At 40.2% G+C, this 25,034-nt stretch overlaps 1 long non-coding RNA gene across 1 annotated transcript in view; it reads right to left on the reverse strand.

The window, feature by feature from the left end:
* The window catches only part of LOC138741668 (uncharacterized), an 85,459-nt gene that overhangs the window by 22,372 nt on the left and 38,053 nt on the right, over positions 1–25,034 (reverse strand). The window contains exon 2 of the long non-coding RNA XR_011343650.1: positions 21,825–21,974. This is a non-coding gene — a long non-coding RNA (uncharacterized lncRNA). The remainder of the gene's footprint in view (positions 1–21,824; positions 21,975–25,034) is intronic.

Below are 25,034 nucleotides of genomic sequence, written 5' to 3' on the forward strand. Positions count from 1 at the left end.
CCTTTAAATTTAAATTGTATTTACCACATGGTAAAAGCCAATTCCTGTCATGTAAAGCCACGCCGCCCAATTACACCCAATTAACCCCATTCGGGAGGGAAAAACAGAGAAACCAGGGAAAACCCATGCAGATGTGGGGAGAAAATACAAACTCTTTACAGACAGCAGGTGATTCGAAACTGGGTCACTGGTGCCATCGTCACATTGCGCTAATGTCCACCCTAATCGTGCTTTTGTTTGTTGAGACAACTCAGGCCAGACTCACACTGCCTTCACAGTAATTATATGAATTCTATAAAAGCCAAGTTGCAGAGCCCACCTCACTGTCAAAAGACAAAGGAGGAAAAACCCAACACCCAACCCCAACCAACCAATTTTCCCTTGCAACCGCTGCAACCGTGTCTGCCTGTCCCGCATCGGACTTGTCAGCCACAAACGAGCCTGCAGCTGGCGTGGACTTTTACCCCTCCATAAATCTTCGTCCGCGAAGCCAAGCCAAAGAAGAAAACCCAAATATATAATGAGAATTTTACAACAAAATTTGTTTTCACAAATTATCCCTTGACCCTTGACATTTCTCCAGACGTACAAATCAATTAAGCCATCCTCAGCAAGACAACCAGCAAAGGTAAAATCGAAGCTGTTTGAATGACAGCATGCGGCTCAATACATTCAATTCGTTTATGGTCGTGGCATCTTCTGAAAATAAAAGTCCACCAAAATCAAAGATAAGCTGTCCAAATTTAAGATCATTTGGCAGCTCCAACTTTATCACATAATTTCTCTGGGGATTGCAGACCTAACATTCTTTGGGTAAAAAAAATGTTTTTTTTTAAATACAGCAGGTCTTATGTATATCAATGAATCTATCTCTCATGGCATGAGAAAATGTCTGAATTCAGCCAACAGGGAAACGTGTTGATAAATGAGCAACATAACAGTGGCATATTAACATGAATCACACACACAAGAAGAGCAAATGATAATATGCAGTGATATTTCTTAAAAGAAATGCTAAAGAATTCACCTGCTCAGGCTACTCCTGCCCAAGCTTTGCCACTAAGCCCTGTTCTCACTAGAGATCAGCATGGAAAAGCAGTGGAAGAACCCTGCAAGTTTGAGCAATGTCACACCAGTCTATCATTCAAAGATCCATGTGTTCAAATTGGAGGAGAAGGGACAGTAAAACCCCTGGTATCCAACATCTATGGGATTGGTAGATGCTGGATAAGTGAATTTTCTGGTTGCTTGAGGTTGTGTATTTCATGGATAGGCAAACAACCGGCCAGACACGCCAGATTTTTTCCCTATTTATATTCCTCAATTATTTTGCTGGTTGCTTGAGGCTGCCGGTTGAATGAATTCTGATAACAAGGATTTAGCTGTAGATGAAAAGCTGTTCCATTTTAATTAAACATGCTGGGTATCTCAAAGTAGGATGAGTTAAAATGTATCTCTAAAATTAGAAACTGCAATTTATGAACCAAAATATAGAAGGTACATGCCGAGATGCCAAAGGTGGTATGTTTTGGATCTTCGGCAGTTCCTTTACACCTCCAAACTTTGCTCTTGCCTTCACTCTGATACAGGTTAACCTTGGTCTCAGCTGCCCACAAGATCTTTTTCCAGAATTCTGCAGGCTCTTTTAAATATTTCTTGTTCTGTCATCAGCAGGGGAGGTCTTCCTTAGCCTACCAGTCCCTTTGCAATTACTGAGCTCACCAGTACACTCTTTCTTCTTAATGATGTTCCAAACTGTTGATTTTGGTAATGCCAAGGTTTGAGCAATGTCTCTTACTGTTTTATTCTTGTTTTTCTGCCTCAAAATAGCTTATTTGACTCTCATTGGCACAACTCTAGTCCTCGTTGAAAAGTGGCAACTGCAGATTCGAAAGCTGGTCAAAGCTTAAAAGCAAGCCTAGCTCTCTTATACCTGTACCAGTGAAGTAATTCAACATATCGGAGTAATGACAAACATTATGATGCCCTGAAATGAGGGGACTATGTATAAAAAGTGTTGGAATTTCTACATGGTCAAACCAAAATGTATACAACAACCTTGAATAAAATCTGGAATGTGCACTTTAATGACTTGTGAATTGTTTGATTACAAATTTAAAACTGTGAAGCACAGGGGAAAAATGAAGGAAAAAAAGTGTCTTTGACCCAAATAATCCCAGCTGAGATAGTGTTCTTGTATGGCTGTATGATTCAGGTGAGATGGCAAACTAAGATTTCATCTCCCCATTCTCTTGCTTCAATTGGTTCTTAAACTCTGAGATGACTACTTAAAGAAAAGCAGGGGGCTTTCTGAGTGGTCCAAGAAGAAAAATCTTTCATTTACTCTTGATAACAGCTTGGTGAAATTTTTCATCATAAGTATTTAAACACCATTGAAGACATAGAAACATAGAAGATAGGAGCAGGAGTAGGTCATTCGACCCTTCGAGCCTGCTCCGCCATTCAATGAGATCATGGCTGATCTTAAAGTTCAGTACCCCGTCCCCGCCTTCTCTCCGTAACCTTTAATACCCTTATACTGAAGAAATATATCTAATTCCCTCTTAAATATATTTAATGAACCTGCCTCCACTGCCCTCTGTGGCAATGAATTCCACAGATTCACCACCCTCTGGGTAAAGAAATTCCTCCTCATCTCGGTCCTAAATGGTTTGTCTATTATCCTCAAACCATGGCCCCGGGTTCTGGACTCCCCCACCATTGGAAACATCCCATCTGCATCCATTCTGTCCAGTCCTGCCAGAATTTTATATGTCTCTATGAGATCCCCTCTCAATCTTCTAAACTCCAGGGAGTACAATCCCAATTTGCGCAATCTTTCCTCATAAGTCATACCTGCCATTCCAGGTATCAGCCTGGTGAATCGCCTCTGCACTCCCTCCATTGCAAGAACATCCTTCCTTAGATAAGGTGACCAAAACTGCACACAATACTCCAGGTGGGGTCTCACCAAGGCCCTGTACAGCTGCAGTAAGGTATCCTTATTCCTATACTCAAACCCTCTTGATATGAAGGCCAACATACCATTTGCCTTTTTAACCGCCTGCTGTACCTGCATGCTCGCCTTCAGAGACTGATGTACAAGTACCCCTAGGTCTCTCTGCACTTCCCCATCTCTTAATCTATTGCCATTCAAATAGTAATCAGCCCTCCGGTTTATATTTCCAAAGTGGATAACCTCACATTTATCCACATTGTAGTGCATTTGCCATGTATCTGCCCAGTCCCTCAATTTAAACAAATCACACTGGAGCTTCCTGACCCCCTCTTCCATGCACACAACCCCTCCTAGCTTAGTGTCATCTGCAAATTTGGAGATATTACATCCAATCCCCTCATCCAGATCATTAATGTAAATTGTGAACAGCTGGGGTCCCAGTACAGATCCCTGTGGTACCCCACTGGTCACCGCCTGCCACTCAGAAAACGAGCCATTTATCCCAACTCTCTGTCTTCTACCTGCCAGCCAGTTCTCAATCCACATCAATACTTTGCCCCCAATCCCATGAGCCTTGATTTTGGAAGCCAGTCGTTTATGCGGGACCTTATCAAAGGTCTTTTGGAAGTCCAGGTACCCCACATCCACTGGCTCTCCCCCATCTATTTTACCTGTCACCATCTCAAAGAATTCCAATAGATTTGTCAAGCACGATTTACCTTTTGTAAATCCATGTTGACTCCGTCCGATCCCTTCTCTGCTAGTCATATGTTCCGCTATTACATCCTTAATAATGGATTCCATCATTTTGCCCACTACTGATGTAAGGCTCCCAGGCCGATAATTCCCCGCTTTTTCTCTACCCCTCTTTTTAAATAGTGGGGTAACATTAGCTACCCTCCAATCCATGGGTACTGATCCTGAGTCTATCGAATTCTGGAAAATAATTCTTAAAGCATCTGCTATCTGAATGGTCACTTCCTTGAGTACCCTAGGATGTAGATTATCAGGCCCTTGGGATTTATCTGCCTTCAATCTCATCAATTTCCCCAAGACCATGTCCTTAGAGATACTGATTTCTTTCAGTTCCTCCCTTGCATTAGTCTCTATGTTTCCCAACATCCTTGGGAGGTTATTTTTGCTCTCTTGATTAATCCCTTTGTCCTCCTTTGGTGCATCTTGAACTGCTCCCAGTCTTCGGTTGCGGTTCTTTTTTTGGCCAATTGATATGCTCTCTCTCTGGACCCAATGCTGTCTCTAATTTCCCTTGTTATCCACGGTTGAGTCACCTTTTTTGGTTTTTTTTTTATGCCAAACCGGTATAAACGATTTTTGCAATTTCTCCATTAGATCTGTGAATGCTTTCCATTGTCTATCCACAGTCAACTCCCCCATAAACACCACCCAATCAATCTTACTCAACTCCCGTCTCATACCATCATAATTCCCTTTATTTAAATTCAGGACCTTAGTCTCGGTTTTAATTTCATCACTCTCCATGTCGAGTGAGAATTCGATCATATTGTGATCGCTCCTACCCAAAGGGCCTCGCACAACAAGATTGCTGATTAGCCCCTTATCATTGCATAATACCCAATCTAAAATGGCCTGCTCCCTATTATGGTGATCTCCTAGATAACATTAAGCAAGGCCATCTTAATAGCTCTCATCTTCTACTATTTCAGTTGCTGGATATAAAGAAGCATCAAAATAAGTTTCTTAGAATCAATGGTGAATGTAAAGTTGAAAATAAAACAGAAAATTTCAAAGTCTATTTTCTTTTTTGTTTTCATGACTCTTTGAAACAGTTTCTATTTATCTATGTGGGCATTGATGGCAGATGGGATAGATTTTAGCACTTCTGAAATTGCCTCAGAGAAAATGGTGCTCAACCACCTTCTCAAACTGCTACAATTCTTCTGTAATGGTATTGAGGATGTAGATCAGTGAGGAATAAAAATCAGAATCAGAATGTATTGTCATGAACATGTCACGAAATTTGTTGTTTTGTGGCAGTATATCACAAGAGCAAATATTGCTATAAATTCCATCTAGCAATAAATAAATTAGTGCAAAAGAAGAGAAAGTGAGGTAGCATGTCTGGTTCATTGTCTAAACAGAAGCTTGATGGCAGAGGGGAAGAAACTGGTTTTGTACAGCTGGATGTTCGTCTTCAAGCAAGCTTGTTTTCCGTGATAGTGGCAGTCACAACTTCAGGATAAAATGGCATCAATTTCAAACAGAGATGCGGAAATAATATTATTTAGCCAGATGATTGAGAGTCTGTGGAACTTGTTGCCATGGGTGGCTTTGGAAATGAGCTCATTGGCTGTATTTAAGGCAGAGATTGACAGGTATTTGATTAGTCAGGGTATCAAGGATAAGGGGGGAGAAGGCTGGGGAGTGGGGCTTAGCTCATGATCAAATGGCGGAGCAGACTCAATGGGCCAACTTCTGCACCCATGGCGTGATCTTGTGATCCTGTACCTCCTTCCTGATGGTAGTAGTGTGATTCTTCAGGATAGAGGCCACTGTCTTAAGCCACCACCTTTTGTAGTTGTCCTTAATGGAGTGAGGACTGATGCTCATGATGGTACTGGTCGAGTTCACAACTCTCTGTAGCCATTTTCTGGACTGTGCATTGACATCTTCCTATGAGGCAGTGATGCAACTTGTCAGAATGATCTTCAGAATTTGACGTTCTTAACTCTTTCTGCTGCTGTTCCCAGGATGAGGACTGGTTTGTGTTTTCCTGATTTGCCCCTCTTGAAGTCCACAATCAGTTCATAAGTTTTACTGATGTTGAGTGCAAGCTTGTTGTTGAGACACCATTCAATTAGCTTAACTCTCTCATTCATGTCTGCTTCCTCATTGCTGTCTGTGATTCTGCTGGTGACTGGGGTGTCATCGGCAAATTTGTGGTTGGCATTTGTGGCCTAGCCACACAATCATGGGTGTAGTGTGAGTTGAGCTGTGTGCAAAGCACACAACCTTGAGGAATGCCTGAGTTGATTGTCAGTGAGGGGGAGGTGTTGTTTCCAATTCATACTATGAACTTCCGGTGAGGAAGTCAAGGATCCAGTTGAATAAGGAGGTGTTGAGGCCCAGGTTTTGAAGCCTGGGCACACACTCATCTACGCAGGTTGGTGTCAACCTGAGTTAGTATTAGCCATGGCATATTCATTCAAGTGTGAGGATGGGTCCTTGAATATGATCCACAAATTCAAAATAGGCCTGTTGTAGTTCTCAATCTCTGCATATATAATTGAGTGATCAGACATGTCCAAATGTGGTCAAGGGATGACTAGGTGGGCGTTCATTATGGTGGAGTAGCAGTGGTCGAGTGTGTTGGCTCCCCTGGTTTTGCAGGTAATGTGTTGGCGATAGGTTCACCTACAAAGATTGGGAAGGCATGTTTCATGGCTGCTGATCACAGTTGCTCAGCCCCGCCAGTGCTAGCCTGATATTTGCCTGTACACAGCGACCAGGATGATGGTGGAGAACTCCCTCAGCAAGTCGAATGGGTAGCACTTGATCTCTAAATGTTCCAAGTCAGGGGAGCTGAACTGGGACATAACCCTCATTATCGTGCACCAGGATGAATTCATGATGACACAAACGTAGCCATCTCTGCTTTTACCTGGCCCAGTGTCCGGTCCACATGGCGGAGGATGAAGCGCTCGGGCTGTAGTGCTATGTCCAGAATCCCCTTGTTCAGCCATGCCTCAGTGAACCACGTCACACTGTAATCCCTTTGCTGCTGTAATCTGGCTCTGAGTTCATCCAGTTTATTTTCTAAAGTGTGCATGTTAACCAGGAAGATGGTAAGGAGTGGAGTCCTCAGAGTTTGTTCTCTTAGATGGACTTGTAGCCCCCCCTCCACACTGCACCTATGTGTTCAGACCTTCTTTAAATAGCTTGTGCGCTGATTGTTTAAATCGCCTGTGTTCTGCTTGAGTTTGCCGTTCCCAACAATCGCTACATCTACCAGCATCCTTAATGCAACGTTACTTACTGGTAACGTGCTTTCTGTGTCTGTGGGCTCAAGTCATAACAGTTCTGAACTGGAATATCTGATGATTTATGTCAGGGCTACACACAAAGATTCGCTGTTGTAAGGCACTATAGTTTTAAAATTATATATCAAAAATTACATTAAGAGCAAATTTGCTGTCCTGGTACACAACCTTCTTTCTATGTTCTGATACATAATTATATTTAGTCAAACACGAAAGTCTGCAGACATCATTAAACTAAAAATTGAATGTTGTAAAATTTAAGCTGATCAAACAGTGGACTTCATGGAATAAAGTTTACATCAAGTTTACACCAATTTTACGTAAAATTTACATAAAGTACATTGTTTGACCAGCTGAGTTTCTCCAGCATTGTGTTTTTACATCATTATCTTTACTTTGTCCAATAACTGTGGCCTCCTCAGTGAATCTTTACATTTGGTTCGAGCCAAAACTGATGACAGAGTCATGTACACAGAAAGAATATAGCAGGGGGTTAAGCATGCAGCCATTTGGTACCAGTGAGGAAAAGATGATGTTGGCAATTGCACTGATTGGGGCATACCTATGAGGAAGTTAAGGATTCAGTTACAAAGTGAGGAACGGAGTCCCGAATCCCTGAGTTGGATCATCAGTCCAGATGGGATAATGAAGCTGAGCTCTGAAATTGAACCAATAAACATCAACCTGACATTGGTGATCTTGTGTCCAACTGGGCCAGGAAGATGGCATCTGCTGTTGAATTGAAATGGGTTCTGAGGCAGGGTTTGTTTTGCGCCATGACCAACCTCTTAAAGCACTTCACCTCAACAGGTGCGAATGTCACCTGCCAGAAGTTGATGAGGTGAAACACTTGCTCTTCTCAGGCACTAGTGTGATGGATTCCTTCTGAAGATGGCTGGGACCTCAGACAGTGGCAGTGATGTTGAAAATATCGACAAAACTCCAGTCAATTGGTCCACGCAGATTTTAAAAATGCAGCGGAGTAAATCATCCAGGGTAGTTGTTTTCTGAGGGTTCACCCTCTTGAAGGTACTGCTTATGCTGGCCTGAGTTGCTGGGGGCCACATGAATGAGTGAGAGTACATTGTCGTTCCTCTTTATATTTATTTGATAGATAGAACTTCAGAGAAAATTACAGACCATGGTCAGAATTTCAGTATAATTTAATTTTTGCCATATTGGCACTTTAAATTTTATGCAGCACAAGGTTTTTTTTAAATTATTTTGCACATGGCCTCTTTATAAAAATCTGTAATTTGGTTTGTTTTTTTTTTCTTGCCAGACTGAGGATGCCTGGTATCTCATGTGTTTTCCATTAAATTTCTCCTTTCCTCTCCATGGCATGAAAACAAAAGGTCTCTGAAGTCTTGCCTCTCAAATGGCCATTATCCCACACAATCTGTGCAGGTCAACTTTGTTTGCTTTTGTGGTGGCCATCAGAACAATGTCTCATCTCTACCCACCCGTGCACATGCTCCCAATTCCAACAAGACTAGAAGCAACACCACTATGACATATTTCTCTCCTCCATTCCCCTTTCCTGAACAATTATTCCAAAGTGTTACAGGATCTGTTAGTATTTTACTGTGTTTCAGTTTTTGATTGATTTTACTGAATGTATTCCATTTTCACTCTGTTTTTCAAATGCACAATTCATGGGTTTGCATATGATTTACCTGGATTTCTGGACCTAGCAAATAATCTCTTGATCTCTTATTCTGTTTTTAGAGCAGCCATTTTAAGCTTTGATCCACACCATTATTAGATGCTGCTAATCTATCAAAGCAGTCAAACTAATAATGCCTCTCCAAGAAGATTGCAGTGGTCCAGACACTAAGTAAATATTGTTATGGGTTATATATTATATATAAATATGTTTTTAAAAGAGATAGATTGTGGGGTTGGGGGGGGGGTTTAGTGTAGGTCACCAGAAACAGGCTAACACTTCACATCTCATTTAAAATGCAAGAGCTTGGCTGAAGACAGTCATGCAGGAACCAATGGCTTTGCAAAAGGCAATGAGACTGTTTTGGAAGGAATTTTAAAAAGCAGGTGCAAATAAACAGTCCAGGCTCAAAATGCTGATAAAGGTCTTTCAAGGATTGGGTTGGCCCTGCAAGAGTTTCTGGTGTTTACAAGCAGAGAGAGAGGAAAAGACCAAACAGGATTTCTCTTTGGGGGAGAGAGGGAGAGAGTTGAGCAACATCACAAGCTGACAACACTGTTGAAGACCCCATTTTGAAGGTGGATTCTGAGTTCTGAGTGCAGCCTGTTGAAAACCACTTGTGGTCCTTACCAAAGGAAATAGCTGGCTAGAGCGTTTCTCCTGAAATAAGGGAAACAAGAGGAACTCTGTGCTGACCTGGAAGAAGAGGTTATCAGTTGGAAAACCCATGAAGGGGCAAGTTTCGTCAGCAAGACTCTGAAGTTCTGATCATGGAAAATCTGTTGGTGTGTGTCCAACGAACAACAAATATCTCTCTGAAACCAACTAGAACTTTGCTTGAAGCACAGGAGCCTGGAGAAAATTCATAATAAGAATTTGGCGGAGTGAGAAGTGAGATTTGACTGTGAATCAAAGAACTTTTCTGAACATACACACATTTGAATTTCTATTTCTGCTGGGTTTTGGGGTCCTCTGGACTCGTAACAAAATGTTTGTGACCCCAGCAACCATGAATCAATTGTTCTGTGAAGCTACAAGAAGCAATCACCTCCACACACTGCCTTCAAGGGCAATGGGAGGAAATGGACAACTTTACAGTTTGTAAAGTGGAAGAAGCTTCAGAAGCAGAAACTGTTGTGAAAGTCACTCCACAACTTTCAAGTGCCTTACAAAACAAAAGCAAACAGGTTGAGCCAAGGGTGAACTGACATTGTCATTTTGATGAAGTTTGATACTTTGGCCTGTCCTTCAACATGTCCCAGCTCAGCATTCCGAGCAAGATGATTCAATAAATGTCAGATATCTTAATAAGGCACTCAAAAGCTGTCAAAATGGACACACCAATTAAAACCAGGAGAAAGAAGAAACTCCAAAGCATTCCTTGACAGAATAAAAGCAATCCTGCTCATTAGGGATTGTAGAAAGCTCCCTACAGAGATCTAGGAATCTCCACAGCAAGAGATTCCCACGTCTGCTTCTGTCAAGTGTCAACTTAAAGAGGATCAGTGGTGTCCAGCAGCTGTTATTTCATTAAGCTAACAATGGAGCCAACAGCACTGAAGAAAGTTCAAAAGTAACGCATCAAAAAGCATAAAAGCTCAGGCGTCTTCAAACATTTTATAATGCTGAATAAAAACTGTAAAACAAATGAGGAAGTTAAAAGCTGAACGACTAAATCTTAAAACTTAGATAAAATTTTAAATCTCTCATATTTCAAAATGATGTGAAGAATTACAAAGCAGATATTTTGAGGTGGGGGGGCTTACTTTCATTATTAATGATTCTATCGCTGAAAACTCAAGCCTCGCATAACAAAAGTTTATTAAATATCCTCAGATATTTAACTGTAAGACACATAATTGTAGTAAATAAATTAAATAACTTCACCTCAGTCATAATGAACTAATTTGATTAAATTGGGGAAGGCGGCAAACAGTAAATCTTGCAGTAAATGTTATAACACTGACTGCAACTTTTATATTTCCAAATTCATTTGTGCATGTACAGAAATTCAAAGTTCCACTTAATTTCATGGAATTAATGACAGTCATCAAAAATTCTGAGCCGATATTTCCTAAATATGCAATATTTTTTCTTTCACTACAAAAGGCAAAAGTCCTTTTCAGAAAGACTTCACTCAGATCATACCACGTTTGAACCTAATGATAAGGAACCAAACAACAAGGTCAAGAAATAATTTTCTGCACTAATTGCAAAATAGCTTCGGGCTCCAACACAGAACACTACAGAACAGTACAGGCCCTTCAGCCCTCGATGTTGTGCCGACCCATGTATTCCTAAAAAATGTACTAAACCCACCCTACCATGAAACCCTCTATTTGTCTTGCCTTGCCTCATATGACTTGCTTTCAGGCAACATCCTGGTAAATCTCCCCTGCACCCTCTCCATAGCTTCCACATCCTTCCTATAATGAGGTGATCAGAACTTAACACAATACTCTGTGTGGTCTCACCAGAGATATGTAGAGTTGCAACATGACCTCTCCTCTCTTGAACTTAATCCCCCTATTAATGAAGCCCAGCATTCCATAGGCCTTCTTAACTATCCTATCAACTTGAGGGATGTACAGATTTGAACCCCAAGGTTGTTCTGTTATCCACACCCTGAACTCAGCCTTCTGGTTTGTCCTTCCAAAATGTATCACCTCATACTTATCTGGATTGAAATCCATCTGCCACTTTTCTGCCCAACTCTGGATCCTGTCTATATCCTCTTGTAACAACAACCTTTCAGCTCCATCCACAACTCTTCCAACCTTCATGTCATCCAAAAACTTCCTAACCCATCCTTCCTTCTCTTCCTCCAGGTCATTTATAAAAATCACAAAGAGCAGGGGTCCCAGAACAGATCCTTGTAGCACTCCACTAATCACCAACTTCCAAGCAGAATGCTTTTCTTCCACTACTACTCTCTGCTTTCTTCCTGCAAGCCAATTTTTTTAATCCATATTTTTAATCCCAAGCCTTATTACTTTCTGGATGAGTCTCTCAAGGGGGACCTTGTCAAATGCCTTGCTAAAATCCATATACACCACATCTACCACCCCACCCTCATCGATTTCTTTTGTTACCTCATCAAAAAACTCAATTAGGCTCATGAGGCAAGACCTTCCCTTCTTAAAGCCCTGCAGACTATCCGTGAGTAGACTGTACTTCTCCAAATTCTCACAGATCCTATCCTTAAGAAACCTCTCCAGTAGTTTGCACATCACTGAGGTAAGACTCACTGGTCTATAATTCCCAGGATTCTCCTTCTTAGTTTTGTTTTAAACAAGGGGACTACATCTGCCATTCTCCAATCCCCTGTTGCCAAAGAGGATTCAAAGATTATAGCTACTGCCCCAGCCATCTCTTCTCTCACTTCCCACAGCAACCTGGGGGATATCAGGTCTGACTCCAGGTCATCAATCGTGATGTTTTTTAAAAGATGCAGCACTCCTCTTCCTCAATCTGCACATTTTCTAGAAAACAGGCCTGTTCTACTTTGACCTCACCCTGATCAAGTCTTTTTCTCTGGTGAATACTGAAGTAAATTATTCATTTAGGACCTCCCCAAACCTCCTCCACCTCCAGGCCCTTGTTGTCCCCTTTATTCTTTAGTGGCCCCACCTTCATTCTTGTCATCCTTCTGTTCACATATGCATAGAAGCCTTGGGGTTCTCCTTTTGCAGTTTCCTTTTCCTACATGCCAGGGCTTTCTCATGCCCCCTTCGAGCTCTCCTAAATCCTTTCTTAAGCTCCATTTATTTCTCATAAGCTCTTCCTGTTTCCTGCTTCCTATATCTAATATATACTTCCTTCTTCATCTTGACTAGTTGCCTCATCTGTTTCGTCAGCCACGATTCCTTTTTCCTACCATCTTTTCCTTGTCCCAGTGGGACAAACCTATCCTGAACCCAGCACAAGTGGTTCCTAAACTTCCTCCACATTACTTCTGTGCTTTCACCCTTGAACATCTATTTCCTATTTACTCTCCCTAGTTCTGATGCTGGAGAAGCCACCTTGAAGAATAACCTGCTCACAGAAGAACTAGCCTCAATTGTTGTAGATAGTGCAGTGATTAAAATAAAGCAGATAGTTACTATTAGGAGTCCTCTTCAGGCATAGTCTGCAACTGTCTGCATTTTACAAATTGATAGTACGTGAGTACATGACAGTCATTTCACTTGTGAAATATCATTAAAATATAAAGATTTACTTTGTGCCTTAAGAGGCCTGAATTGCATTGTCAATTATCACTCAGCTCATGTGTGATTTTACAGTACTGTCCTTGCACAGAAGTGATAACCCAGAGTGCATTGCAAATAATTCAATGAACTCCTGCATGCTCACACTCCACTCTCCACCACCTCTCCATCCCATCAACGTTCAAAAAATAATGGATGGATTGTATTAAGGGAATGAGAGAAAGAATACTCATTGGATTAAATGTTGTCATAGTCAGAAGTAGAATATCAATAAATATTTTCATTATTCCAGCACTTTCATGTGGTTCATTAAATCTTAATTAGAAATACAATGATATTTTAAAGGAAGATAGCGAACAATAGAAAAATGATTTATCATCAGCTCCCATCTTCTACATTTCTTTATCCATTTGGATTACTCAAATTAATTTTACATTTTGGTTCTTTAGTGACCTTGTATTTTCATAAAGTCCTCCCGTATACAATCGTGTAATAGTCGAGATTTTGGGACAAATTTTTGGATTAAATTTGGTGGGGAATGGGGTGCGCTACTACTTTTGACCGCATTAAGTACCTGCATCATTCAAGATGTTGGAAGCTCGGATGGCTGTGGCCGGATGGTAAGTTTGCTTTTGGGGTATTGGGAGCTCAGATGGGCGGATGGCTGGGGCCTAAGAGAGGCTTTGTGGTCGGGGCGTTGGGAGCTCTGGTGTTCAGGTGGACAGGGTAAGGTCCACGGTCAGGGTGTAAGGAGCTCTGGTGGGTGGGCGGCCAGGGCATCGGGAGCTCAGATGGGCAGGTGGTCGGGGCATCAGGAACCCGGATGGGCAGACGATTGGGGATAGAGTTTGCAGTCGAGGAGTCGGGTGTTCAGAGGGATGGGCATCTTGGGCGAGGGTTCACAGTTGAGGCATCCAGGAACTCGGATGGGCGGGCGGTCAGGGCATTGGGTGCTTGGATGGGCAGGCGATCTGGGGTAAAAAGGTCGATGTTTGCCCAGGACATATAGAAAATGTGATTTTTGGGTCAAAAAGGGGGGAACTATTACATGGTATCAACAATTACACAAGTATATATGGTAATTGCATTCAAAAAAGTAAAAATTGGATAAAATTGGATAAAAATTAGTTTCTGCTTCAAATTAATTTCTTTGCTGTTTTAATTTCTTATCTTCAACAATTTTCCAAAATATAATCTTTGAATTCTTGGCCCAAGGAAGCAGGTGAGACTGCTTAATTAAACTTATTTAAGGTTCAGTGAAATAGATTGTTACATAAAAAGGGAATTAAGGGATATGGGGAAAAGGCAGGTAGGTGGAGTTGAGTCAATGCTCAGATCAGCCATGATCTCATTGAATGGTGGAGCAGGCTTGATGGGTCGGGTGGCCTACTCCTGCTCCTACTTCTTATGTTCTTATACCAAACTGGAATTTTATCTTCCCTAATACATTTTTCACTGAACTGCATGTCAATCTCAGTTAGATTAATATTAATTGTATTTTTTTTCTTTGATTAAGTTTGTTTATTATCGATTGTACACATTCAACCCATGGAAATAGCGTTCTCCAGTTCTTGATGCAAAAACTTGCAAACACACGTCCAGACATAAACATATCCAGACAAAAGATAAATACACATTATTTATGTACAAAGAATGAAATAAGCCTTCCAATTAAACATGGCAGAAAAATTGATGATCTTGATATGAGAATAAATGTTGTGTATCTTTGGCCATTGTTGGGCCTTCTCTAAAGCTTTATCTATACTGTACTCTTTATTCACTGATAACTACTGGCTGGTGCTCCTCCCTGCCCCCTCCCCCCCACACCCCACTCTTTTATTCGGGGATCTGCCATGTTCTTGTTATTCCTGATGTGACCTCTTTTTTTAATTTTTTTCTGGCCCATTGAGTTCCTCCAGTGTTGTACTGTAGGTTATCTTGTTAGACAGGGATGATTTTGTTTGTGTGCTAATCATTCATGGACTGTCGTGAGGATGAAAAGAAATTAACATTTATCGAGCAAGGAGATTACAACTAAATTGCAGAAGTTCATCAGCAAGGCTAATATAAAAGTAAACGGAACAGGTACTTACATTTCTTATTTAGCGTTTGTGAGGTAATATTATGCACATTTATACACATACATGAATCGGGAAACATCCCATTTGTAAGTACGAGTTGTTCGTAACCTGGATGTTCATAACCCAGAGACTGTCTGGAGATCTTAGTGGGAATGTTCATTACAATATGTGGTGTCATTTTCAGTGGCTCCTACTAGAAAACAGTCAATGTTAGTTGCTTCATAAATGTGGTTGCCTGGCCAGTAAAGAAGGATCATACAACTGCATATAGATTAACTTAGAAAATGGTCGAAGAAATTTAATTTGGGTAAGAGTTGCTTTATGGGAAGTTTAACCAGGACAAGACTCAAAAAGGAATGGGCTTAGAGTGTTGACCTCAAGATACAAGTACATAGTTCTCTGAAAGTGGGATCACAGGTAGATGGGGTGGTGAAAAAGGTATTTGGCACTCTTGTTTTCATTAGTAAGAGCTCTGAATACAAGAGCTGGAATATTATATGACAACTGCAGAGGACATTTATGACTCCATCCATGGATATTGTGGACGAGTCCACGCTGCTGAAGATCCAGCTGCGCTGGATGGGTCACGTCTCCAGAATGGAGGACCATCGCCTTCCCAAGATCGTGTTATATGGCGAGCTCTCCACTGGCCACCGTGACAGAGGTGCACCAAAGAAAAGGTACAAGGACTGCCTAAAGAAATCTCTTGGTGCCTGCCACATTGACCACCGCCAGTGGGCTGATAACGCCTCAAACCGTGCATCTTGGCGCCTCACAGTTTGGCGGGCAGCAACCTCCTTTGAAGAAGACCGCAGAGCCCACCTCACTGACAAAAGGCAAAGGAGGAAAAACCCAACACCCAACCCCAACCAACCAATTTTCCCTTGCAACCGCTGCAATCGTGTCTGCCTGTCCCGCATCGGACTTGTCAGCCACAAACGAGCCTGCAGCTGACGTGGACTTTTTACCCCCTCCATAAATCTTCGTCCGCGAAGCCAAGCCAAAGAAAAAGAAAGAAGGATCATACAACTGCATATAGATTAACTTAGAAAATGGTCGAAGAAATTTAATTTGGGTAAGAGTTGCTTTATGGGAAGTTTAACCAGGACAAGACTCAAAAAGGAATGGGCTTAGAGTGTTGACCTCAAGATACAAGTACATAGTTCTCTGAAAGTGGGATCACAGGTAGATGGGGTGGTGAAAAAGGTATTTGGCACTCTTGTTTTCATTAGTAAGAGCTCTGAATACAAGAGCTGGAATATTATATGACAACTGCAGAGGACATTTATGACTCCATCCATGGATATTGTGGACAATTCTGTTTCCCTGGCTATAAGGAAGATATTAGAGAACAAGAAGATTCACAAGATTGTTACTGGGACTGGAGCATTTAAGTTCAAAGGAGAAACTGGATAGCCTATGCTTTTTTAACTCTGGAGTGTTAGAAGCTGAGGGTAACCTTATAATGGGATATAAAATCAGGATGGGCAAATATAAGAGGAATGTTTTATAGTATAGTGGGGATACCTAAATGTATAAATCAAAGATTCAAGGTGAGAGCAAATTTTGAGTGGAAAGATTTGAAAAGGACCTAAGGTGCAACCCTCTCACACAGAGGGTGGTGGGTATTTGGAACATATTACTGAAGGAAAAGATAGAAACAGGTACAATTACAATGTTTAATAGATATTTAGACAGCTGCATGGATAGAAAAGGCTTGGATGGATGCCAGCAAAACATAGACAAATTGAACAGCTCTGGAATGCAACTTGGCCAGGATAGATGAGATGGGTCAATGTTCCCATGTTGTGTAACTCTATGAGTCTATAAACCATTACAAATTTGCTGACGATACCATAGTAGCAGGTATTTTAGAATGTATAAAAAGGGGCAATAAGTCAGGATACAGGATGGAGACTGAAAACTTGGTGAATGGTGCACTAACAACAACCTCACATACAATGGCGCCAAAACTAAGAAGCTGATTGTAGACTTTAGGAAGGGAAAACCAGAGGTGTATAAACCAGTGAACACTGGAGGAGCAGAGGTGGAGAGGATGAGCAAATTTAAATTCTTAGGAGTCACTATCTCGGAGGATCTCTCCTGGACAAAACATACTAATTTCATTGTGAAGAAAACACATCAGTACCTCTACTTCATCCAGAGTTTGTGAAGGTTCATTATGAGGACTTAAACCTTGGCAAACTTCCACAGATGTGTTGCATCATGGACTGATGTGGGGGCACCAATACCTCTGAGTGGAAAGTTCTCCAAAAGGTAGTAGACACAGACCAATACATCACAGGCAAAACTCTCCCCAACACTGAGAACATCTACGTGGAACCACCAGGTTCAGGAACAGTTGCTACCCATCCACAATCAGACTCCTCAACAATAGACTCAGTCAGAAGCTCATTTCAGAACTCTTACCTTGCCCATTATTTATTACTGAATATATATATTTTTATATGTATTTGCACAGTCAGTTTGTTTACATTTCTCTCTTCTGTATATGTATCTTTTTCTTGAGTACAGTACACTACCAATGAGTGCAAATTCTGCCTGCCCCACAGGAAAAGGAATCTCAGGGTTCTATGTAATGTCATGTATGTACTCTGACAATAAATCTGAACTTGAATAAGCTTAACAGAGAAGGCATTCTTTTGTACTTCCATCCTGGCCTGGTGTCTCTGACACATTCAAAAATCTTTCCTATCCATTTGGTCTCATTCTGCAATCTTTACACACCCGTCTCTTGCCTAAACTTTCAACCGTCTCCATTATTCAACACAGGTTTTCTCTTTACCATCTCCCTGTCTCCAGAAGTCTCTTTGATGATCCATCTAACTCCTTATTTCATCTAATTCTTACAATTTTCAACTCCTATGCTCATCACTTGCCCCATGTTCTCATTCCATTTGGTGAACACCAGAGACAATGAACAAAATGAATATGCCTATATGATATGATTGGAGAAAATATAGTTTCGCCTATTTCCATAAATCTGATATTGTATCTGAGAAAAAAAACATAATTTGAAACTCAGAAGTCCTGTCATAGGCTTTACATGAATTACGAACAAATCCATTGAGGTAAACTCCCCATGATGCATAGGTTCAGTTTTTGAGACAGAAACTGGTGAAATTGTTTTCTCATTTTATTCACGAAAATAATCAGTCAGAATCAGAATTTATCCTGAAGAAGTCACGAAATTCGGTGTTTTGTTGCAGGGTCACAGGGCAAACATTCATATTATGAACCATCTTACAACAATTATACATAAAAATAAATAAAAATTGCATTGCACTAAAAGTAAGGCCGCGTCTTTGGTTCATTGATCATTCAGGAATCTGATGGCATTGGGGAAGAAGCTGTCCCTATGCCGCTGAGTGCTCGTCAAAAGTGCAATATTCTTAAAATGTTGCCATTCCTCCACAAGTCAACAGCAAAAACAATAGGTACCTGTTTGGCCTTTTAGACAACTACAATTATCTAAGTGTATTCCATTTAATTAATCTATAGCATTCATAAAATTATGCACAAAGCCATAGAAATAGCTTTCTATCCTCACTTCACTACTTTATTCAGATATTTAGACTATACATTGGATCCTCAATTTAAGGCTGGCTTTTTGGACTTTGTGGGAGCTGAATACGTTATGCAGATGAGCCATACTCAAAAGTATTCCCCTTCCTCAATATAATGGTTCTTTCCAAGGTTATTAGAAACTGACATGGAAACAAAATGTTTAGTTCGACTGTAAGTGCAAAGCCAGCTCTCAAGATCCATCAACCATTCTCTCCTCAGTTATTTTAAACTAGAAGACTCACATCTCCATACTCTAGTTTTCAGCAGATACTTCCTCAGCTGTATTATGAGAATTAGGATATTTGACTTCCATGTTCCGTGATTGATGTTATAGCTATTTGATAGTTGGAATTAAGTACATCATGAGATTCTCAGAATCAGAATTTATTGTCATGAACAAGTCAGTCATGAAATTCAGTGTTACACAGCAGCGTCACAGGGCAAACATTCATACTATAATTATCTTATGACATTACTATAAACAAGTCAAAATAGGAGTGCATGTAAAATAAGGCAGTCTCTATGGTTTAAGGATTATTCAGGAATCTGATGGCAGTGGGGAAGAGCCTGTCCTTGAGGCCTCGTCTTTAGGCTCCTGTACCTTTTTCCCAATAGTAGCAGAGTGAAGAGGGTATAGACTAAATCGTGGGGGTCTTTCAGGGAAAAGGCTGCTTTTTTAAGACATTGCCTCATGTAGATGTTCTCGATGGAGTGAAGTCTGGAGCCCGTGACGTCGCAGGCCAAGTTAACAACCCTTGAGTTTATTATTGTCCTGAGAGTTGGCACCTCTATACCAGACAGTGATGCAACCAGACAGAATGCTCTCCTTGGTACACCTGTAGAAGTTTACAAGAGTCTTCAGAGACATACCAAATTTTCTCAGACACCTCTCAAAGTATAGCCGCTGGTAAACCTTCTTCGTGATTGCATCAACGTGGAGGCTCCAGAACAGATCTTCAGAAATGTTCATGCCCAAGGATTTGAAGTATTTGTCCCTCTCCACTATTGCACCCCCAATGAGGAATAGGTTGAGTCCTCATGCATACCTTGGAAGTTTCTCTCAATATTCTGAAATGACTGAATATATTAATTGAATACTTGATAAATAAGGCAAGAAATCATGATCCTTCCAGCTGAAAAACGTCAGATGGCAGGTGTCCATTCACCTCTGCTGATACCACCCACGTTATTGGTGTTGTGTGCTCCCTTACACCTACATTCTCAGAAATGTAGCTAGATGATTTTTTTTAAAATCAGGAGTTTGTAAACAAGATGATTAGATGACATTTATTTATATTCATGATGTCAATTATGGCATCTTGGAATGTGCTTTTGCAAAGATGAAAGGAATAAAGATCTTGTGCATAATAATTCTGGGTCGGCAGTGTAAAAGTTTTGGGTGCCATGATCCCATTGTTCAGAATCTTTTTCTCATCACAGATGTGTGAACAAAGTGAAAGGAGATCAATGAAAGCAATAAACGTGTGCGCCACTTGTATTTAGATTTGAGCTCTTTTCAACTCACCACATTGACTCCATTGTAATTAATTGCTGGGCTGCCTCTTGGGAGTTTTCTCCAGGTTCACAGTGTTTGCTGTTTCTCTTTCCTAGAGATCTGCAGAGGCTCAGTCATTGATTCCATTCAGAACCAACATTGATTTTTGAGATATGGCAGGAAAATTATGTGGATCGAGCTTCTTCTAGGTATTGAAACCAGGTTTAAGGAATCTTCTCCTGCTTCTAGAACAGGGGTGGGCAAACAGATCAGCGAGGTTCAAAGTTAAGGGTAAAAAGTACAAGCAGATGATAAAAAGAAGTTTTATTTAATACAGAGAGTGTTCAAATCTAAAACTTAATGCTTACAAAGATGCACGGAACAAGAGGCAATCGGGACGTTAAAACATTAATTGGTTAGTAACAAGAACTCCCATGGGTATGGAAATGGTGGCGGGGAATGAGTCTAATCGATTGCTTCACAAAGAGTTGCCACATGTTTGATAGCCTGAACTGACAGCTACTTGTTTCTATCTTGTATGGCCTCCACTTTAGCATTTTTCAAGTATAGATCTAATGTGTGTTATCTGTACAACGTAGTGAGCATCTTAACGAGTTAATTTTTAATTTAATGCACAGTAACAGTGCCCATCCAGCCCACAAGCACATGCTGTCCAAATTCTATTCTGAAATATTTTTGGGGAAAGGTTTCTTCTGGACATCAGATATTGCAAAAACATATTGAGCCATCCACTGTTTCTCCTGTAGCGTTCCTCCTCTAATTATCATTGATTCCCAGCCTTGCTCAACCCAGGAATAGTTAGATTTCCAGCCAAGCTTTGTTACAATGAATTAATGAGCTACACTCACCAGCCTGAACATTTATCTCTTGTCATCAGCATAAAATGCATGGTACAGAAGGTCTCACCAGTAATCTGCCTCTTAAGCTCTTCCTATTGACTCAGTGGAATGAATTTCAGAGAACAAAGAACAACGTGTTGACATGACCGTATAACACATTTAGCACCACTGACTCGGAATTAACTCCAAGACATGAACCTCTCGGGATCGTGGCTGAATTATGCTGATAAGGCGTGAATCTTAAAGCAGTTTGAGCCAACCAACCCTCAGTGCATTACATTCAAGCTCATTTTAGAGAGAAGTTAAAACTTACCCTCCAATGAATCATCAAGCCACATGGATGTAGATGTTATCTCTATCTTAACAAATCAATGAAATACAAATTAAGAGCCCCTGATTAATATCTTCAGGGAAAAAGGGCTCAGGCCCAAAACATTGGCAATAGATCTTTGATTTTTATGATGCTGGAAAACCAGCTGAGTTCCTCTGCATTCATAGCGGCTGCAGACTTTCGTGTTTCGCTAACAAATTCAGGGAGGTAACTTTCCTGTGATTTTGCACCCTGACAGATTCAGTTCACATCCTTTGCACTGTTTTACGTTAAATATCACTGCATTTCAAACTTTCCAGTTGAATATTCAGAGTCATGTCTCAATGTCCTCTTATTAGATTTCCTATTTAATTGGCAAATTTATTCCGGCAGTTCAAGAAAAATTGTCACCATAGCTTTTAGAAATACCAGATATGATACAGTTGTATTTGGACACTGCACATGAAAAACTGTATTTATTTTTGCCCTTCAAAAAGAAAAAAAAATTAAACAGAAGTCTTTCATTCATTGTCATGTAAGTAATTGTATCTCCTCCCAAATTCACCCTTTGTGTTTTTTAGACAAGAATGTTGGAAAAATTTTGAAAAAATGTAACATAAATTAATATAATTACTCACCTTGTAGCGGTTTACACTGCGCGCTTTAACTTCCCGAGCGCATTAGTCCCAGAGCTTTTACGAGGAGCAATGTGGCCTCCATCATCAGCTGGACGTCAAATTCATGAGGTGATTCAGACTGCAGGCTTCCCCCAAAAAGTAGCAGTGGTCCTGCAGGATAAATCGTGGGACAGGGATTGAATAAAAATTCTTGCAATCTCCTTTTTAGATGGCCCATGTAACAGCAAATTTCGTTAATCGTGCCATTACATGTCTGCAGTCTAAAAACCATACTTGACAACAATTCACAAGGAGGAAGTAGATCACGAGTTGCTTGCTTGCCTGATAAGAATATTGCTCAGGACCATGGGAGGGTCACCAACATTCAGCAACAACCTTGCTTATTCACAAATCCATCCTGAATTAGTGATAGATCTGAGAGAAAACTATAATATGGCTTTTAGGAACATAGGAACACAGGAAATAGGAACAGGAGTTGGCCAAAAATGGCCCATCGAGCCTGCTCCGCCATTCAAAACGATCATGGCTGATCTAATTTATGACCTAACTCCACCTACCTGCCTTCTCCCCATATCCCTTAATTCCTCTGCTGACAACTTCTATTAATAGTTGCTTGGCTACCAATGCAAGACTTCCAGTACACCCTGTAAATTGCAGCAATATGTCTACATGTGCCACGTCAAAAATAGTCACTTTCACCTCTTATTTTTCCAAATGTTATTCTATCTTTCCAGAGAAATGGAACCTTAAAAAACACTTGCATTCCAAATCAGACAAGACAAAAACACCAATAATAATATTCTGTTGGAGAATTGTGTATGGTTCTAGACTGTAAATTACAGAAGCATAAAGATGCACTATGTGCCCCATAAAGAAAGCAATTAAATATTTGCAGATGTTAGAACTATGAAATAAAAATGGAAAATTCTGGGGAAAAAAATCAGCAAAACCAGGGAATAGATTTTATGTTTAAGGTGAAAGGTGTTTTATTGGAAGTCTTAAAAGGAGAAAAAAAAGCTAGTATTAAGTTACGGAGAAGGCAATGAGTGAATGAATAGGATAAAGGGAATACCACTGATAAGGTGAGACCAGGATTGCCATAAGGTTAAGTTATAAAGGTCATTGAGTTGACAGATTAATTCGAGCCATTAAGTTCTCTTTTCCCAGCTCTGAATAGGGCTTTTAGCATGAAATTATAACTCTTATTTTCTTGCATGTTTTTGGGATGGGGTGAAAACAATCATTTATGTAATCAATTTGGGTTTTTTTTTTTAATAATTGTAATTACTGCATGTATGGTATATTAAATATTAAGAAAAAGATCCACACCACCCAGCACCAGCTCTGTCCTCATTGCTGCCATCAGGAAAGAAGTACAGTTGCCAGAAGACTCACACCACCAGGTCCAGGAACAGCTGCTCCCCCTCCACTATCAGACTCTTCAACAACAAACTCAATCAGGGATTCAGTTAAGGACTCTCACTCGTGCTCTTTATTGATTTTTTAATTCTCTCTGTATTATACAGTTTGTTTATTTACATTCGGTATCTGTTTACATTTCTTTATTGATTACATGTATACACTGTATATAGTTGTTTTTGCATGACCAATAAGTGGTAATTCTGCCTCACCAGCAGAAAAAGGACCTCAGGGTTGTTAGTGATGTCATGTATATTCTCGGACACTAAATCTGAAATCTGATCTGAACTTGAAATCTGAATTATACCAATGAATACAAATTTGACTGAGCTGGGTCAAAAGATAATAAATGGAAATTGATTAACATTGACAACATTTTGAGCGGGGTATCCAGGGTTAAAGGGATTATCCTTTTTGCTTAGTAAGGGCACATCTTTCTGTAACTTCAATGCAACAAGAGGTACAAAAGATCATCCAACAGCAAAGAAATAACCAGCATCTGGCACAGACAAAATACTGACTCAGTACAAAAGCATGGGAATATATAGATCAGAGGCGAATCCATGATTTTGTCTTCCTTATCTTGGAAGAGGAAAGCATGCCAAAGGATTTCAGAGATGCTGTTATCAACATGATCTCAAGAAGTTAGACATCCATTTGCAATAAGTTGTGCTTTCTGCCATCAAAACAATCCTTCGCAAGCTCTTACTCCCAAATTCCTGAAAAGATCCTTGCAGTCTTTACATGGTTTTCACCCATCAAGAGTACAAAGGGCATGATTTTCAAACTACAAAAACTCCAAGAAAAACATAGGGAGCCACATCATCCACTGGAGATTCTTATCTCTACCATCCAAACACTTTGGATTTTCTAAACTAAAAATAGAAGCTCTGTTTCCACTCTGGATGCCCTAAAAATTTGTCAGGAAACTGCTCTCCACAATGACATGAAAACTGGGTTAACTGGGCCCACGTTAGACTGAAGCCCGTAACCAACTAAAGACAAGCAAGTCTGTGCCATCTCACCAGCCTTCTCAAATTTTTTGGAATAATTGTGAATTTGACATTCCCTCCTTTAGCAAGTTTTCGTAGCATTACAAGTTCAAATTCAGTCTTTCTTGTAACACGAAGATTTAATTGGAATTCACTGTTTAATTTAAGGGGAAGCGTCCTATTCCGTGGAACAAGCAGATTAATCATTGATAAAATAGCAGACGCAGAAGAGCTGCTAGCCAATTTACCCAGAATAAATTTAATGCCACAGCCTGCAAGTGACAATATTACGTGCTTAGCACTTTTAATTTAAATTATTTTACCTATCATTTTGACTGTTGTGAAAATCTATTTGGTCTTAATTATTTTAATTCACTTAATTCCTCCATTAAAGTAATGAAGCAATCTCAAATGAATGTGCTAAGTATTCAAAAGTCCTTATTACTAGTTAATGCATATGCTCATTAAATTAACCCAAAAGAGTGTTGATAATCGGATACTTTGTAGATAGTGAAATTTCTAGCACTGTTCTTTGCCTTTAATTTGATGGAAGGAAGTATCATTGTTACTGGACATACAAATACTTCTTCTGACTGATTTTTACAAAATGAAGTCGACAAAACTTGGGAATTAAATGAAATGTTTCCGTTAATTTTCCCATATTTGTTTCACAGAGAAATCTGTTTCAAAGTTAAACTTTAACATTTGACTGATCAGCTGTCAGAGGGTAATGTTAGCCATCAATTCCTGCATTGAAGTAGGGTGACTTCCCTTTGAGGCTCTGCCCTCATTTGAATTA

The sequence above is a fragment of the Narcine bancroftii genome, chromosome 8 (assembly GCF_036971445.1).
Source record: "Narcine bancroftii isolate sNarBan1 chromosome 8, sNarBan1.hap1, whole genome shotgun sequence".
In the NCBI taxonomy this organism is placed as follows: Eukaryota; Metazoa; Chordata; class Chondrichthyes; order Torpediniformes; family Narcinidae; genus Narcine; species Narcine bancroftii.